Raw genomic sequence first — 17,435 nt, 5'->3', positions numbered from 1 at the left:
TAGCAAGCGAGAATTCTCTGCGAAAGATATGATTGAATTTTTCGAGGTATTCTCACGGGGCGAGGGAGCGCGGCGACCCTTCGTGCTTCGTTCGCGAAGAAAGTTATGACCTCGAGGAAACAGAAAGAGAGAGAGGGAGGGAGAGAGAGAAGAAGAGAGAAAGAAGCTTTCGCGGTTTGCTAAATCGCGTATTCCGCTCACGACATCGTCGCTGTCAGTTGCTCTCTTTTTCCTCTTGAAAAACTCATTTCGACCAAAACGCTTCGCGCGCACTTCGATATCGATCAGGGATTGCGTTTCATCTCGCATTCACGGATAATTCGCGCATTGCTCGACGAAGTAAATATTCGATTGAATCGTGCTTGCCTTATAGAATTATGAATGAGATCGATGGGAATTATAGATTATTATATTAAGCGCGGAAATAATGGAGCTCACGCGAATTAACCCATCTCCCGCTGTCGCTCTGAACCGATAACAGGATCCTGAATTACATAATTCGGAATTCAGTTTAATGCGTTAGATGTGAAATACGAGAGACTATAATATTAAGCGCGCTGTTTATAGTTACTATCAGAATAGAGATACAAGTATCGATCCGCTGTAGCACACAACAGCAATCTCGTGAGTGGACATCTGCTTGCGCATTGTTTCTGAGGACCTTACGCGTCCAGGGACGGAAGGCGGAGGAAAAAGGAGAAGGCAGAAGAGATACGGTGAAACTTGCGAAGCGCCCGAAAATTCTGTGAAATTCATATTTTACTGTAGCTTTTGCCCCATTTTTTTCGAAAAATATTTACCTAACCATTCTTCCCGCATCTTTCTCCGCAATCAGTTCCATTATTTACTCGAAAAAATAAAAAAAAAATAGCAGAATATTCTTTATCTCAAAGGGGACATTACGGGCGTGCTATGCGTAGCAATCATAGTTAGGGACAATGCGCGCACAATGACAGTCGAATTATGCCGACGAGATGATTTACAACTCTCCGGCGTGATATCCACGTCGATACGCGTTTGTCTCCGAATTCGCTTGACACATTGAAATCAAATCGCCCGCTGCATTGACAAGCGCGACGCTACAGCAGGAGCTGTCCTGGACGTCGCGTGTCCTGAACCACCCGTCATTAATTCATGCCAGTTAATGCATGCAGTAATGCGTGCTGTCAAAGTGCGCATTCACGAGAGCTGTCGATGAATTCGCTTTTTCTATTCGCTGATCATTAACTTTACTTGATTGTAGTTTAATTACTCGGTGTTTTCTATCAGTGTAATCGCTCTTTTGTATCTTCGAGGTTAGAGAGATCACATTGCTGTCAATCGTTTGAGTGTCGAGAGGCATGCTCTTTTTACATTATACATTAATGATGTTTACATTTTTACATTTACCGTTTCATCTCACAATAGGCAAAGTATCAGCGGGCATTATCGCATTTCTTTCTCCCATTTCGCGGTTTGACATTGCCCTGCAATCGTTATCTGGTATTGAATAATATAGCTCACATAATACGATTAACAAGTTTGTCCCCGCGCTTAAATTAAAGCCTCTCATTATAGCCCACGCTATGTTTTTAGCAGATTCATTTGACGTGATGCATGCTTACACTTATGCCTGCATTATTTATTATAAATAGGCAAACAGAGTATTTACGCGATGTGTCACATATGTGTGGTGCTGGTAGCAAACGTGTTAATGACCCGCATTAATATTCTGAATCTGTTAGTATTGTTACACCTGACGTTTCGTGTGACCATTTTTAAACATGTATTCTTGCGATTCCATCTGCCTTTCAAAGTGATTTTGTTCGATATTCTTAGAATAGAAGACTGACAAAAAAATTAATGCGAGGAATCGTGGAACGTATATCTGAACACGTTTACTGTTACGCCGATTTCCATTGATTATTTCAAAGCTTATCTAAAGCTAAAAAATCGAAGATGCATCAAATATATGTCATTCATAATGACTATTTTTATTAGATTTTTTATTAGATTTCACTAGCTTAGTTAAACATATATTTAATCGGCGATCAATTTGTCGAAATCCTCTGAGAAAATTGCTCTATATGCTCATATTCAATTGAAATTATATCTAGTCGAAAGAGTTCCTCACTAATGCACAAAAAAAAACATTTTAGTTCGGGCAACTGACCAGACGAAAAACTCGTCGATAAAATCTCTGTTACTACGACCAAAAAATATTTGTCTGAACGTTCAACATTAAAATTAGGTTGAGATAACTGAGAGCAATTGGCTAAGCAGAAACATTTTGGAGAAATCTTTTTATTCCTGCAACTTTTGTTCCTTTCGAATTTTGAAATCGCCCAAATAAAAATTGAGATCTGGTTCCCAGATAACAGAAAATTCAGTTACACTAGCGGGGTTGTATTTTCTCTGTGTTACTTTGGGGTTGCTCTACTCCAAGAATAAGAACGGAGTAGGAATGCGCAGTTCCAAGTTTAGTCAATATTACCCCTTTTACGCCCGACTGTCGTTTGTCGCGACATATCACGGCCGTTTTCAAAGTAGAACGCGGTGGTCTTTGAGATATCGCATTTTACGCTTTGCTTGCCTCGGTCTTTCGCAAATTGAACGCCCGATTTAACGACGCGCAGATTACACGCGTACGTGTGTGTGTTTGTGTGTGTCAAATTATTCGTTCGATTAATTTTCACTCGCCTGAGAGATATACCATAGAGTAACATTTGTAATTCTGTTTAAAAAATCGTAATTTTACGTTTATCTTAACGTGCTTAGTGGTACTTTCAACCTATATAAAGAGATTCTAATGAAAAAGAGCGATAAAATAGTTGCACGCGTCCCCGTTTCGACTTTAATACTCTCGCAGCTGTCACGTGTACGAGGCGTCTGGTAAGGGGCGTATTTCATAAACAGGGTGAAGTTGCTCGCTGGAAGTTTCGGTTTTCGACAGGGAACGTCGTCACGTGCAGCAAATGTGCCTTAAACCGAACACACACTGTATGTACGAGAGATCCTATTATAACGTTATTTTCTATCGCTTATTGCCTATTTGCGTGCGCGACTACATTTCCACACACGAGATTTCGACTGCGAGAGCTTTCGCGTGACTTCCCGCGCAATTCTTCGTCCCCTGCCCCCGGCCCCGCATTTCTTCGCGGGAATTTGCAGGTAACACTCGAGCGAGAGTGTACAATCCGCCGGAAAGGCCCTTGAAATATTCATCAAGCGCAGGAATTTCCGTGCAGACGGTCTTTCGCGTCGCGTCGCGTCCCGCCGTGTTGCGCGATGCCGGAGACTACGTCAGGATGTCGCAGTGCGGTATGCACGTGTATGAACCAATGAAAGAAACCGGACGTTACCGCGCACCGGGTAGCGAGCCCTCAAGTTCCGGCCGTCCGCCGCAACTTTAAAACCACGCTCGCAGATCCCGAGGGCTTAAACGGCACGGCGCGCGGCTAAAGCTCGCGAGGAAGTGCAGATACAGAAAGCTCAACACCTCGAGCAGTCGTTAACTCGGTCGCGGATAAAGCGCGCTCACGAGGAAAAAGCGCTTCTTGATCTCGATTTCTCGCGCTGGCTCGCAGCTTATCGCGCCAGTTCTCTCTTATTATTTCATCGCGCGTCGGATTGCATTGGGGGATCAGAGATTTTAAATTAATCCGAGTAAATTCTTGCGCCGATCCTCACCCGACTGGAAACAAGCGACGTGGATACCCGTTGCTTTGGTGTAGCCGATGCTGGACCGTTTGCTAAACTGAAGCCGATTTTGTAGCAGCGCTCACTAGAGGATAAAACGTCCGGTTACTGGTATTCGATCTGTCTTGGCCAGTACTGCGCGGATTTCAACAAATAAGGTACGTATGGAGATTTATTAATTATTGTCTGTTACTTATTTCTACTAATCGCCATACTTCTTAATATTTGACATGAGCAAGTGTGTCAAAGGCAGATCGAGATCGCCGGCTACTGGACGTTTTACCCTATTTAAATTCGTTTCAATGCCGAAAATTTAAATTACACTTAAGCAAAAATGTTCAAAAATGTTCAAAGAACAGGTGCTTCAATAATCACCCATATTTTATCTTGAAATATTTGAATATTCGTATTTAAGACCAATAAAATAAGAATGTCCAAGAATATTCAGGATTAGATACATGTCCGGCAATTGGTACGTTTACCTTACTGGCTAAGAATAAGCGATACGAAAGAATCGGATTTACCGTTAACGTCCACAGGATTTGGGATTAAGCGACCGACTGGGATCGATTGCTGCGTTGCCGCGGCAGTAATTAGACCACGGATCAGCTGTAAATTCACGATTGTATCTAGGTAGCCGACGATCGATCGAGGCTGCGTTTTACTTCGTATAGAGGCGATTATCGGACATCGGATGTGTTGCTACAGTGTGTCGCGCTCGCGTCTCGGGGGTGGCACTGAGCGTGCGGCACAGGGTACGTACATACAGGGTACACCGTGTGTGTTCCGGGCGAGACAATGGCTCACGGTTACACCGTTAATTGAGGCGATTCCCCAGCCATTGTATCGGCACCGGTTACGCGCGCGGAGACGATCGAGGTGGCTGCAAGGAGGAGGAGTCGGCTGACAATACGTCGATTCACCCTCCGTTGCGACTCGTGCGGTAAGGGGCGAGATTACCCGGCCGGAAACAAAGGACCATTACTACGGACTATTACCCGCCGTTAAGAAATCGGCCAACCCCGTCGCATGTAAAGAGACCCGATTTTTCGCCGCAAGTATCAACGCGTTTAAGACCGCTCTTCCCGCTCTCAAATAGATTTCTCTCCCTTCCCACACGCGGAGAGAATTTGATAGCAAAAATGACTGAAATTAGAATTCGTCAAACTGAACGTTTTTCTATCATTTTACAACCAACCACGTAAAATTTTAAGTTGTTAATTAGAAACAATTTGTGAATGATCACGTGCGGAAGATGAACTATGATAGCAGCGTCTGCCGCCGTGTGCTGTTAAACTGAACAAAGTCTTTTATCATTCTGCAAATGATCACGTAAATTTTTAGTTAGCAATTAAAAAAGACTGGTGCATGATTGTGCACGTGATTAATCTTTTTTAATGATGATAAATTGGTAACTAAAAACCCACGTGATAATTTGCAAAATAATTGGGCTAGAGGACTTTTTTGTTCAGTTTGACCTAAAGCACACGGTGGCAAACATCGTCATCACAGCTCATCTGTCGCGCGTGATTATACACCGATCTTCTTTATAAAATAGTATAGAGAAACTTTGAGTTTAATTTGATAAGTTCTACCTGCACAACCAACGAGTCTGTCAGTAATTGAATATATACATATGATTGAATATATACATATAATTGAATATATACATATGTTAGTATATTTCGAAAGTTTAAATATTCATATTTAACGACCAAAATAATAAAAGTGTCGAAAATTAGATCCGAGAATTAATACTTTGTCATCTTATCAAGATCTTCCAGATCAATCAAATCAAAGTTTTCGTCCTATCAGTGAAGACGTTCCGACAGAATGTTACGACAACCCCAATCTTAATTTTAACGATTACGATATCATTTATCGCGATTACGATTACTCGTAAAAATTCTCACCGTGGAAGATACGGACTACTGGAGCTTCAAATGGCGCGTAAAAGAACGTGGAGGGGCGCGATTCGAAAGTGAACAATTTGATAGCGTTGAAATCATCTCTCGATCATAGATAAACCCGGTTATAAGGGTCGATCGGTCGGTCGCGAATCGCTTCGAAGATCTCGATTAGACGTTGGAACGACGTGCCCTCGCCGCTCGACGGCGACCGTCGAAACGGTCGACGGGGAAGGTCGTCGGGATCTGCGCGTCGGTCTGCCTCGCACTAGTGATTTCAAGGGTTTGTTGCTTGCTGCTTTCCTCCCTGCTTCTCCGCCCCGGTCTCTTTCCATGCTCTTATCCCGGAAGGAATTTAATCAGACTACCCTTCGAATCGACTCGAACCAAATTGAATCGAATAGCTTGTAGCGGCAAGGGCGAGAATTTCTCGCGGCGAATGAAAAGACACCCTCGCGAAATATTTGACGAGTTTGAGCGAAAATGGCGAGTCGCGCGCGCGGCAGTGACAGAGGAAGAGGAGGAGGAGGCAAGGACGAAGGGTGAAAAGCGTATTTCCACCGGCGATAAATTCTCCGCAGGAGTGGTAGTCCCGGGTCGATCAAGGTGTAACTCTGTGTACACTCAAATATATTCTCGACTGTTGAATATGTTAAAGTCAATCGCGGCGACGACGTGGGAAATGTACAACGGACACAAATATTTTCCGATAAACAGTAATTAATACATCGCGTGATCGCAGTCGCTCGAACGCACGTAGACGGAAAAGCGATGGCGTGATCGCGAAAGAGTGCACGTACGCGCAGAAAAAAGTTCGATTGAATTAACTCGACAGTGAATAATCTAAACGCATTTTTGCTCGAAAGAAACGGAATTTCTAGTTCTTATGGGTCGGATTCGATCGCGATAACCAGAAATTTCATTTCCTTTCGAGCAAAACGCGTTTGTTCATTATCAAGCTAATTCGACCAAACTTTGTTCTCCATATAGAATAATCAACGCATATTATAATGTCTTCATGTCGTCACGAAATATCGTACACGAAAAGGACACTACACTCCGAGAAAATGTTTAATGTAAAATCTCAAGCTGTCAGTTAGCGTAATATTTGCCTGATCTAAAAGTCCCACAGCTTGTATCATATCGAAAGTGTGGATACTCCAAACAGAAAAGTTTTAAAGAGCATTGCTGTACCTTCGCATCTGAATTCGGTTTAAGAATATCCGAAAAATGTATACATATACGTGGTTAAGTTTTCCACTGAATATGGTAAAACAAAGCAACACACATTTACGTAAGTTCTTGCAAGAAATACGAAAAGGATAACGTGATTGTATTAGTGATCTCTGCGTTATCGACATTTTTTGAGTTCCTCATCGACTTCAGCATCCCCTTAAGATCTTCGAGGCTATTCCTCGAAGAAAAGCGTACCGAGCGTAAGAAGCTTTTTTCCTAAGTGGAATAGCTTCGAAAATTTGAAGGTCTCCTTTGTTTCTTGTTTCAAAGGTACTCAAGGTGGCAACAGTTATTGTCTTATCCTGTACTGTTTAATAGAAACTATATATATATTATAGCCTTATATACATCACAATCTTATATACAAAATTCGTATAGTTCTCACTTATATAATTACCATCACTACGCTTCTCTCTGAGTGTAAAGATATCACTTAGTTAAATATGGTTACTGTGACCAAAAAATTTAATTGCTGTTATTTTACTTAGCTTACTAAGTAAATATATTACTGAGAAGGTAAGATAAAATAGTGGCAATTAAATTTTTTAATTGTAATTACCAAACATTTGGTTAATGGAATGACGACGATTTAATGAAATTTTGGTTTCGTCAATCAAATCCGTTTTTCAAAGCATAATATTCGTTTTGCAGGCCACGACAGAGGAAAAAAAGCAATACTCTTTCGAGTTCAGGCAACTATACATGAGGATATACTGAATATTGCATATCACAAGAACCGTGGCTGTGATAATTGTGTAGATAGGCGCGTAACAACAGCAATTTTGAACGCAGTATCCATTTAACTTAAATTCGCATAAACTTTTTCCCTCTAATCGGTCAAGAATGTGATTGTAACGAGCATTACACATTTCTCCGTGCATTCTCCGACAGTTATAGATCGATTTTGGAGAATCGAGGCCGACAACGGCATGCAAAATTAATTAGCCTTCGTTAAATTGATAATCCGCTGAAAGCCGGCTTATTTTGGACGGCTAATTCAATCTTAACTCTTAACTGACGTTAAATCTTATCTCTATAACTGACGCATTCCGCAACTAGGAATACACGCGAACTGGCGCGAAACTAGAGCGATATTTTATGTAATTATTTCCCGACTTGGACCGCCCCAGGGCGCAGCTTATTCCCCTTCCTTCCACATTGTATTCCTCCCCTCGCTGTTCCCGACGCTAATTCGAAATACCGCGTACCCTCCGCTTAAACGTCGGCCGCTGTTTTTCAAACTTTAAGAGAATAAATGATCGTCCGTATTCTATTACCGTGCGACTCGCAGGAATTCTGTTTCTCTGTAAAACACTCGCCTCAGCAAAGTGAAGTTAATTAACGATAAAATATTATAGCCAGCAGCTAACTATTGTATTACTTTCTTCGGCGCGAAACGTTGAGAATTAAACCGACCGTTCCTGGCCAAACGGCACAAAAACTTATTATTGCCGATACCTTAGAAAAAGAGAAAATGAGAAAAAAGGAAACAATACCAGATCTCGATAACTGCGGCGAAGCTCGATCAAGAAACGAGAGAAATATCGGTGGAGAAATGCGCACGCACGTTCAATCGAACGCGACGCGTCAAAATCGCGACGACCTGATGACAATTTCCTGGGCCTTAAGGCTGATCCAGTGGTGCGGAGATCCTCTCTCTCTTTGCTGAGGCGAATTTGTGATTACTTGTCCCGTGTTCTGAATATCATCCTCAATGAGGCGCGTTTTATTCCACTATCTTCATTCATTGTCGTTGACGCGTGCGCCAAACCCTGGTCATCACAAATAAAAAATAACGACTTCCGCGCGTCAACAACGACGACGACGACGACGTCGTCGTTGTCGTGGTGGTGGTGATGGTGGCGGTGCGTTTTTGCGGGGGTCACGACGCGACGCGGCTCGACACGGCGCGACGCTCGATGAGAACGGAATGAAATTTCGTCGGATAATTGCGAATCTTCGGTGTCCTCGATTCGGCCATGCTGCGGCATAATTCGATTTTATTCCGCGCGGGAGACGGATAGGAGACACGGTCAACGTTACGTCGAGAGCTACGGCAGACGGACGCAACGCGGGCTCGTTTCCATCGCCGGAAGGACGACGAGGCTTGTAATTTCTCTCATAAAATCGCTCCCTCAATCCCTCCTTCTTGTCTCTCACCCTCTCTTTCTCTCTTCTCCTTCCCTTTCCCGCTCCCTCACTCTCTCCGTCTGTCTCCGTTTCTCTTCGCCCCGCATTCGCCCGAGCCTCCACGATTTCGGTCGTGCGACACAATAACGTGCAATTACGCCGTGCACATACAATTACTGCAGTACGTTCGGCGCAAGCGGCAGTGCGCCCGTAACCGCTGCTATTTCGAGCCGCGGCCGAGCTGCTCCGGTTAGCCCCGGGGGTTAGTATGACTCGAGAGGGATGGGGAGGGAGGGGTAGGGGCGAGAGAGAAGGGAGGTGTAGCAGCAGGAGCGCTAACATTTTCTTCACGACTAAGTTGACGCTTTAAGCCCAGCACTCCCGTGGCATTTCAATCGCCAACGAGCCGTGGATGTCAAGTTACCCTCTCATGTATTGTATAATTTACGGCTTCGCCCCTCCCTCTCTTTCTCTTTTTCTCCATCTCCCTCTCAGCAGAGAGAACTATTAGTACGTATTATCGGCCTTGTCGGTTGTTTTCCTTCGCGTTATCTTACGACCGGATTCTTATTAGAGGATCTAATGAGTGGGGAGTTCCTTCGTGAATTAAGAATGTTGCTTTCCTAACAAAAAAGCCTGACCCTAATATATCGTTCTCTTGTACGTTTTGTGCTCGTTATAATTTTGAGGAACCTAATGTATCAGCCAGCTCATAATAAATTGATAAATTTTTCAACGTGTTCTTCGTGCAGAGTATAAGAGAGAAATGAGTGTAATTTTCAGGTTTCGCGATATTTTGTTCACGATTTTCTATAGACACAGAGAAAAAAAATATCTAAGAAATGAAAAATATTTACTAATCGGTGGCTAATAACAACATGTTTACCTGTACCGATATAAAATATTTCTCAACTAAGGAAATGTACATTCTCTTAAAACCTTAGCTTTTCACGATTTTTATTTAAATAAAAAAAATTATATTTATTTTATCATGTTAAAATATTTTTTCTTATTTAAATTGTTTCATTTTATTTTATTTAAAAGAGAAATTTTGGATTTAAGTAAATTTTGGATTTAAGTAAAAAAAAATACATTATCAGTATCCATTGAGTAAATATATAAATATTCTTTTTATTTTTTAAATATGTTTTCTCTCAGTGTGTTATTTTCTAATTATATATTTTTTTGAAAGTAAAGAATAACACTTTATAAAATAATAATAGTAAATAATAACGCTTTCTTTTTAAAATAAATTAAAACATTCAATAAACCCTTTAATTTCGGCAACTTCGTAGACAGACATACGAGTACAAAGATTAATTGTCCGTTTCCTCCGATCCGCCATGTACGTGAAAGAACTTTTCGCATCTACTCAAGCCTCTCAATACGTTGCGAAAACTCCACCGTACATTTTACGAATGCTTATAGCGCATATACGGTGCATCGAAAATTTATGTTATAACACATCAGGACTTCAGCGTAAGGTTAGTTTTTCTTTTACGGAGAAGGTAGCAGGCGCGCGATAAAAGGAAGAAAGTGCAAGGAGGAAAATGCGCACATAATTCATAATAAGGAGTTTAAGGGATCCTATTACTGCCACGGACCGTGCGACACCGCGCTAAGTTCTCGACAGCTCGGGTCACTTAATCGCGGTGGACTCATTGTGGAAAATTGCATTTCTGTCTATGATAAATCGCCGAGGCGCGCGGTCGTTCGTTCTCCTGCGCGAGCAAGGAGAGACACGGGAAATTCGATGTTTTGCTCCCGCTGGTGCCGGCCAGCATTCTTATTACGCTCGGATTAAGGCTCTTCCGAACAGCTCGTTCCCGTTTAATGCCACGTTGTTTCATCCGACGCGGAATTTTAAACCGCGCGAGCTTCAATTGCGAACCGGGCGCGTAATCTCATTTCGCGGAATTAAAACGACTCGCTTATTAGTATTTCATAACGTTTGATAAATTAAGCCAATAAGGTCTTATTAAGTGATATATCACGCATTTCGTTTCAGGAAGTATGCGGCATTAATGAGTATATACGTCGAAGCGGCCTTTCCCAGGCTCGTCATTAGAGTACGCGCGCACGCGCGTGTGTGTGTGTGTGTGTGTGTGTGTGTGTTCACAAAAAAGATGTTACTAGACCATCGTTCAACACATTAATACAGCACATTCTAAAACTTCAAAAGCGCAAACCCTGTTCGCCCAAAAGCCCAAAAATGTTCGCGTATAGTTAAACTCCTGAGGAGACAGCCGTAAAATATCGCGGATACTCTCAAATAGTTTTCGATGCGGATATTAAATTATCCGAATGTTCAGCAGTCAAGTAGTAATACACAGCTACTATTTTCACAGTTTTCAGTGCAGATATTAAATTATCCGTATGATGCGCATTCAAATAGCAATACACAGATAATGCAGGTGTTTTCAGCGCAGCGATTAAATTATCCGCGAATGCTTCGCAGTCAAATTACAATGCATAGCTAGTAAGCGGCAGTATACAACCGCCTGTACTCTCCGTTTGAAATCAATGCAATTTGTGCATGCATTATGATAATATAATAACGCATTGTCAGCGTTGCAATTGCACGCTCACCATGTCGCGTCGATATCCAACGATGTGCACCAACGAAATCTGCTGCTGCGTTGCTCCGGAATCGCCTTGGCATTCAGTCTTCCTCCTGCATCGCCCCGTGTTGCTTGCACTTTATTTTACTTCACTCGCGACGACGATTTACGAATATCTTGACGATATCGATGGAAAAACAAATATTTATGCGAGAAATCGAAACGAAATTGGAATTTGCCAGTTCTTTGGCAAATTTTTGTCACACAATACGAGTAATTTAGTGTTTCTTCACACGATTCTTTTACAATTTCTATTTTTGCAGAAACACACTCGCGACGCGATACATGCCGTCGTTTTGAGAGCACATTCCCGATTCGCGAATCGCGGATGTGGAAAACTGTTTGTAGAAAATTGTGAATTGAAAAGCGGACGCATCGACCGCGAAATCTGTCAATACTGACAGCTGTGCGGACGTCGCAATACTAATGATTGCGACAATTGTGTAATCTGAAATTAACGCCAGCAAAATAATCGCAGAATTTACATTGACGTTAGCAAAGTAATCACGAAATCTGAATTTACGCGAACAAAGTAATCGCAGAATCTGAATTAAAGTGAGCAAAATAATCGTAAAATCTGAGTTGATACTAGCAAAGGAATCAAAAGATCTAAATCTACGCGAATAAAATAATTGTGAACTCAAGAATGAATGAACATCAACAAGATAATCGCAAAGTCTGAAATAACGCGAGCACATCATAATCGTGAAATTTGAATTGACGCGAGCAAAGTGATCACGAAATCTAAATAAACGCGAGCAAAGTAATCACGAAACCTAAATTGACAAACAAACAAAGTAATCGCAAAATCTGAATCAACGCGAATAAAATAATGGAGAGTTTAATGTGCATAAGTGCGATTTTGATGTATATCATACACTGCTCAAAACAATCAAAGGATCACACGTAATATCAATAGATTTTATAAATAATTGTAACTTGAACCTTAAATATAAAAATAAAAATATTTAAAATAATTATACAGGAAATAAATATAAAAATATCAACATTTGAATAAATATGTTTGCTAAATTTGAAGATTAAATATATTTAAAAGAGAGACGTTTTTAATATTTTAAATATTCATTAAGTAATAAATGCATTTGAAGAAGTAATCCTCTGATTATTTGAGCACCTGAATTTCACTCATATATGCACACAAAAACATGCGAAATTCTACCAAATAAATCGCACTGATTTCAACGGATTCTACAAAAACCCACCTATGAATCTAACATGATACATGTCTATATCCATCACCGTACAATTGTTGTTCCTATATTTTTGACTCACCGTGTCAGGGCCGGCCACATTCCGCTTACAGACTGAAACAAACAACAGTTCAGAGCTGAGAGAGAGAGAGAGAGAGAGAGAGAGAGAGAAAGAGAGAGCAGTTTAAATGGATGAGTACAGTTACAGCGAGTTATAGCACTTTATTATGACGCGAGTCAACGATTTTCTCAACAGCTATATTTCACCTCTTGACCGCAAACACAGATAAATGGAAGGAGTCAAATAATCTATAAGCCTACCTTCGAGCCGACCCTGCTTGGCTCGAACCGGATCCTCCGGTACAGCATTCATCGGAACTGGAACTACCTCCGCAATGTGGCCTGTAGCTTCATCAAGTCTGAAACAGAAAATAATTTTTCTGATTGGTCATATAACGCTAGAAAAGTTTTTTGGCTTTTATGAGTTTAGAGTAACGAGCAGTATTCATGGAGGTATCGAAAACGCGAGGTTTGACTCCGTATTTTTCTTTCATATCCAATAAAAACGACGTGACCCAAATCGAAATTTTGTCCAATTTTATATTCGACTTCAATATTTCATTTAATGTCTGCTTTGATATCCTGAAGCTTATATCGGCCTCTTTTTTTATTTAACTTACTGGCTGAGAAATCCTCTTTAGAATCTACAAGTGTTACTCTGTGCGTCTTCTGCCATTTGGAAGCGCTAAGCAGGATTTTAGTTGCCATGTATATTAAATATGTTCTGATTCTTCAGAGTGTATGGATGTCAGAAAGTTCGGGTCGAAAATAGGACTAAAATTTCGATTCGGAATGGTGCAATCACCTTTCAAATTAATGCAACACCATCGCTACTCACGACGATCGCAGCGCGAGTTATTTCTTGTTCTTTTTAGATTGCTATTTTTTATTTGACAAAATCCAAAACGACGATCGATGTAGTCTGACGTGTTCACTCGCGCGCGTCAAAGATTGTTATGATTCTATGTACACTGCGTGAACGCTTGAGTGCCGGCGCGCTCAAGATCGCGCGACCTTCAAGCGACAATACACTTGACTCTGGGTATTCGTTGATCGTATTAACGTACAGATTGTGTCAAAATTATCTCGCGTTGCTACAACATGTTTGTTTCGGCTAGATTTGACTGAAAACAAAACATCTCGTTCGTCAAAACACAAACATGTTTCATTACTTAATTAGCGGCGAAATTTTTAATGCAAGGTCGCATCGCCGTTTATGTGATAACGCAAATAGCTTGTATTCGCAATCCACCCACGTCAAAACCGTTTTGTTTCCACAGTTATCTATATTTATCTATATTTATTATATATAAAATAGAATATCTATGTTTTTTTTCCCTGTTAACTTCTAGATCCCTTGACCGACCTGTATCAAGTTTTAGATAGTTACTCTCTGGGATTCTGCGAAAAATATAGACTACATAAAGTCCCATCCCTTGATTTTATCTCCTTGATTTCATCCCCTTGATATTTCGTGATAATTTAAGTTTAGACGTTCTAGATATAAGAAGCCCGAGTAACGGGCCCGGGTAGTTTAAGCTAGTCCTTTATACTTTCGAAGCGCTTTTCCTCTCTACTAAATCCTCCCTGTAAATATCTGCGTATTTTTCGAGTAGTCGTAAAAGTCCATGATGGTGTAAATACATCAAAGCGAATTTAAACTGGACGTTCGTTCTCAGGGGTCGTGCCAAAATTGAATAAAATGGTCCTAACTGAAGGAAGGGAGTGTACCCGTAGAATATATACCCCTGAGAATTGATATATATATATATATATATTTTTTTTTTTTTTTTTTTAACGATCGTAATGTCTCATTTTTTATTGCTATACGTTTAATTAAAATTTAACGGCGTGCACATGGGCGTCTGCTTATAAGTATATGAGCTTTGGAGAGTGGATAAATTTCTATTAAAATCACCCGCGGGAGCTTTTTTAATCGATAAATTCATCAGTGAGAATATAGCTTGTATTAATAATCGTTACTTGAAACTTGTCTCATGTTGGGGATACTCAGTTTTTTATTCAGAGTTAGATCCAAGTTTTTCGATCGAAAATACGTGTCATTTATATCTGTAATCAGTGGATTCAACTGAAAAATTTCATCTAAGTGAACTCAAATCTGAATATCTTATTTAAGAGGAGTAATGACTATTGATACAGTCCTAAGGTTCATATTAATAGCCGTTACTTGAAACTTGCTTCAGGTGAAACCTTTAGATTTTAATTTAGAGTTAAACGTGAGTTTAAATTCATCTAACACTCTAAATTCAGATCTGAATATTTCACATAGGAAAGTTTCAAGTAACGACTATTGATGCGAGTTTAAGAGATAGATGCCTCAGAAATTATAGTAGAAATTTGGTCTTCGCGCGAGGTTAATGCGATTCAACGTGCGTGAACCACGAAATCACGTTGTTCTTGCATAACCAGTCTTTGCAGCGTATCACGAGAATTTCTGATTTCGCCGGTCACATTTACCCGAGCAACAAGTCGCACGGAACGGCTCTTACCAAATTTTCGAGACGTTCCATCATCGTGTCGCGTGAATGGCTTCCAGACGCAAGGCATTTCCCACGATTTTACTTACTCCCTCTTCACACGTCGAAACTCGCCGGGCGGGCGCGCGCGAGCTCGCCGAAGAGAATCTACCTTCCTTTCAAAACCAGCTCCAACGTCGTTCTCCATAGGGAGCTAAATCCATTAGACATTCGTCTTCTCTTTTCCCGCGAGATAAACGGGGCACAGGTACGGTGCGGCGCGACGCGACGGTAGAAAAGCCGATGTAGGAGCACGGAGGGAAAGACGAGACGCATTCATATCTCGGCGAGGCAAAATTCACCGCGAATAACAGAATAAAAAGGACCCGGCAAATTACGGTACAACGAAAACTACGTGCGTCTGCCGGGAGTTCCTATCGATTTCGACAAAGCAGTTCCTTCCCGAGTCGAAATTACTGCTTCTACATTAATCCTATAAAGTACGTCGAGGGGAGATCAATGAATCGAGAAGAAGATACTTGAAAATTTATTTGTGGAATATAAAAAGGTTTACTCATAGGTATATTCATGAAATAAATTTCATTTTATACAGAAATAAACTTTATATTTCTTAAATAAATTTTCATGAATTTTTTTCAGTGTGGAGAATCTCCAGATATAACCTTATATAGAGTACTGCTTTACTATCGTTTCTCTCACGTTGAGGCTTTAGAAAAGCATTTAATTAAGAGTTATTTAATATTCAATTATCTCGATTGCATCGTTATATCTCTGATACCGGTTTAAGGACTCGAGGACGCCGAGCAAGAGGAGTTTCACTTTCGTCCCTTCGATCAATTCCTTATGCGGGCTAAATGACGGGCCGAATTGGCCCCACAGAATCGACGCTAATTACAGGTCGTAAAGGACGAGATCGAGCGTGTCGTAGGTCGGGCAAGCGAACGAGAGCAACGAACTGTGTTAGTACAAGTGCGACGCGCCACAAGGTCGCCTGACACCAGCGGCAAAATGAAGCAGAAATTCGCCTTTACAGGGGCGATCTATAGATTGAGGAGCCATTCATTTTCAAATATTTACCTCGTTACTTATATTTACTCTGGCGAATTTCATAGTGTACCTTTGTATCACGGTGTGCAGGCAAACGTTATATCATGCCAACGATTGGTAACTGCAGTCTAATTGTGAGTTCAGACTTAAATTTTCAGTTGAATTTGCCGATTCAGATGAATTTTTTTATTTGAGTTACATATAATATATGTGATATTATATTTGCAGTCGTGATTCAGCTGGAAAACTCACGATTAACTCTAATTAAAATTTGAGGACTATATTAGTAATTGTCACTTGAAACTTATCTCGTATAAGATATTCAGATTTCTATTCAGAGAGCCAAATTCTTCAGTTGAGTTATATGATATGTATGTGGCATTATATCTGTAGTCACGATTCAACTGAAAAACTTTCATCTGACTCTGAACTGAAACCTGAGTATCTCACTTGAGAGGGATTTCAAGCAACGACTATTAATACGGACCTGAGTGTCTTATCTGAGAGAATGTCTCTACCAAGTTTCAAGAACTGCTACTAATATAGATTTTTTAACTGTATCAATAATCGTTACTTGAAACTCTTTTTAAATGAGATACTCAGATTTGAGTTTAGATTTAGTTCAATTTTCAATTAAATCCTCCGATTATCAGCAGTTTCTTGCTGATTGGTCAAGAAACAATCATGGACACGACACAGTCACCCATCGCTAGTGTGATACGAGCATTACTCGATTGATGTGTTTCGCCGCAATTAATTACTCGACGAGAAGCAGCCGACAATCGACCAATGCGGAAGGAACGCCGAAGCGAAAGCGAAAGGAGGCGGCATGACAATCGAGAAAATATCTGTCAACAGGAACGGCGAAACGATCGGGGGCGTTTCAAGGACTGGGTAGGGCGCGCGTTGTATTTGCCCATCGAATTGTTTGCGCGTGTGTTCCGCATTGCAAGTTTCCTTCCATGGCGAGCCACAGGCCTGCCGGTGACAGCTCGTTACGAGGATTTTCGTGGAAACCTGCCCAGTCGGCTTGCACTCGCCACTAAA

The 17,435-nt window shown here is 41.0% G+C and overlaps 1 long non-coding RNA gene across 1 annotated transcript; it reads right to left on the bottom strand.

The window, feature by feature from the left end:
- Nucleotides 1-12,765: 12,765 nt before the first annotated feature.
- On the bottom strand, nt 12,766-13,797 carry LOC116853374. Its single transcript, XR_004379954.1, has 3 exons — nt 13,649-13,797; nt 13,105-13,202; nt 12,766-12,897 (listed from the first exon to the last, which is right to left on the bottom strand). It is a non-coding gene; the product is annotated as an uncharacterized LOC116853374 (long non-coding RNA).
- Between the last annotated feature and the right edge of the window lie 3,638 nt (nt 13,798-17,435).

This window comes from Odontomachus brunneus, unplaced genomic scaffold (assembly GCF_010583005.1).
Source record: "Odontomachus brunneus isolate Ranch 3 - 2012 unplaced genomic scaffold, Obru_v1 Obru_scaffold_311, whole genome shotgun sequence".
NCBI lineage: Eukaryota > Metazoa > Arthropoda > Insecta > Hymenoptera > Formicidae > Odontomachus > Odontomachus brunneus.
Note: the sequence above shows the minus strand (reverse complement) of the source record. Positions and strands in the feature narration are given on the sequence as shown.